At 55.2% G+C, this 2,500-nt stretch overlaps 1 non-coding gene across 1 annotated transcript in view; it reads left to right on the plus strand.

The window, feature by feature from the left end:
• Nucleotides 1-2,101: 2,101 nt before the first annotated feature.
• Nucleotides 2,102-2,500, plus strand: part of LOC126147208 (small subunit ribosomal RNA) — a 1,909-nt gene continuing 1,510 nt past the window's right edge. Inside the window, exon 1 of the ribosomal RNA XR_007530076.1 lies at nt 2,102-2,500. This exon is cut by the window's right edge and continues 1,510 nt beyond it. This is a non-coding gene — a ribosomal RNA (small subunit ribosomal RNA).

Here is a 2,500-nt window from a genome sequence, read left to right on the forward strand (position 1 = left end):
AATTTGCACCGCAATGTAACTCAATTTGCACCGCAATGTAACTCAATTTGCACCGCAATGTAACTCAATTTGCACCGCAATGTAACTCAATTTGCACCGCAATGTAACTCAATTTGCACCGCAATGTAACTCAATTTGCACCGCAATGTAACTCAATTTGCACCGCAATGTAACTCAATTTGCACCGCAATGTAATGCAATTTGCACCGCAATGTAATGCAATTTGCACCGCAATGTAATGCAATTTGTACCGCAATCTACCCCCACATTGTGCCTTAACCTAACCCACATTGTGCCTTAACCTAACCCACATTGTGCCTTAACCTAACCCACGTTGTGCCTTAACCTAACCCACGTTGTGCCTTAACCTAACCCACGTTGTGCCTTAACCTAACCCAAGTTGTGCCTTAACCTAACCCAAGTTGTGCCTTAACCTAACCCAAGTTGTGCCTTAACCTAACCCAAGTTGTGCCTTAACCTAACCCAAGTTGTGCCTTAACCTAACCCAAGTTGTGCCTTAACCTAACCCAAGTTGTGCCTTAACCTAACCCAAGTTGTGCCTTAACCTAACCCAAGTTGTGCCTTAACCTAACCCAAGTTGTGCCTTAACCTAACCCAAGTTGTGCCTTAACCTAACCCAAGTTGTGCCTTAACCTAACCCAAGTTGTGCCTTAACCTAACCCAAGTTGTGCCTTACCCTGCTCTGTAATTGGCATATGACACGTTACATTAATGTATTGTCCAACCGCAACCCGCTCAGAATGTTGTGTACACAGCTACGTGTCATCTCCCCATAACAGCTGCATTGCAGTGTGGTACGCCATAGAGACGTGTGGGAGTAATGGACGCAGTGGATGGCGATCAGCATGAGCCGTCTGTTCATGTAGTGGCGCGTGTATGCAGACGTAGTAGTCTCTTCTCACACAATGTGATAGCACGGTGCCCCGCGTTCCACATCTGCGACATGCTACAGAGGCCGGTTGACAGTTGGTCGCGCAATGGACATCGCATACGTACGGGGGCACCTTCCACGTGCCCTCTAGTCGGGCACATTTTGTTGCGTGGATGTGAGCGGATGTAGTGTGTCTTGACACCTGACAGGCAGGCATGCAATAATAGTTGACTTTGCAAACGGGGATGGACGTGTACGTTTACTGGTGACGTTACGCAAATGAACAACTGGTAACCCGTTGTGGTGCGGTTGTCCTTGCTGGAGGTACATCTGTGAGGGCAACGATCGGTACAGCTACGAAGCGGTCCCCACCATACCAACGAACGTGAATGTGAATCTGGGTGTGAAGCGATACGCGGCTGTGGGTGGGTGGGACTGTCCCCGGCCGGTGAGGGGGGGCCGCCCGGCGTGCTGGCCGCGCGGTGCGTGGGCGCACGCGCTACAGCCGGCTGGTGGGGGCGCCCAGTGGCAGGCGCGCCGGCCGACGGACGCGGCAGGCGGCGCAGCTGCGCGCCGGGGCACCCTGCGCGCGGCGCCGTGCAGCCAAAGTGGGTCCTCGCCGGCCCGGTGCGAAGCGCGGTGGACATCTGCAGTGTGCTGGTCCGATTGAGGACTGTGTGCGTTGAGGATGCGCCGCCGCCCGGCACTCGGCGCCGCGACGCCGTCTGCTGCTCGGTCGCCCCAGCGGTTCTCGCTGGTGGTTTGTATCGCAGTTGTGCAGACGTGTTGGCACGTGCGCTGTGCTGGGAGAGTTCGCTTCGGCACCCACGTGGGGCCTTTGCCCTTCTGTGGCGCTGGCGTTGGAGCTGCCGGTCACCGTAGGTGGCGCGTGTTGTCTCCCGCCGGCAATGCCACGACAGCACGCTCCCGGGCCTCTGTCGGCAGCGGCAAGCTCAGTTGGGAGCACGGGTGGTCGCACCTAAAGCGTCTACTCGCCTAACTCCGGGCGATTGCGCCTCTCTCGAACCCGACCAAGTACTTAGGACGGCGCTGCGCGCCGCCGGGACCTGAGAGGGTTTCGAGGTGTATTGTGCAGGGGAGCTCAGCCTCCTCCTGTTTGCAGAATAATTGAGCGGACGCTTGCGTGTTCGCGCGGGCCCCTGGGACACACTCCCGGGCGGCCGGCTGCTCAGCTCTAGTTGACGCAGCTCCCTGGTTGATCCTGCCAGTAGTCATATGCTTGTCTCAAAGATTAAGCCATGCATGTCTCAGTACAAGCCGCATTAAGGTGAAACCGCGAATGGCTCATTAAATCAGTTATGGTTCCTTAGATCGTACCCACGTTACTTGGATAACTGTGGTAATTCTAGAGCTAATACATGCAAACAGAGTCCCGACCAGAGATGGAAGGGACGCTTTTATTAGATCAAAACCAATCGGTCGGCTCGTCCGGTCCGTTTGCCTTGGTGACTCTGAATAACTTTGGGCTGATCGCACGGTCCTCGTACCGGCGACGCATCTTTCAAATGTCTGCCTTATCAACTGTCGATGGTAGGTTCTGCGCCTACCATGGTTGTAACGGGTAACGGGGAATCAGGGTTCGATTCC

The sequence above is a fragment of the Schistocerca cancellata genome, unplaced genomic scaffold, assembly GCF_023864275.1.
Source record: "Schistocerca cancellata isolate TAMUIC-IGC-003103 unplaced genomic scaffold, iqSchCanc2.1 HiC_scaffold_850, whole genome shotgun sequence".
NCBI lineage: Eukaryota > Metazoa > Arthropoda > Insecta > Orthoptera > Acrididae > Schistocerca > Schistocerca cancellata.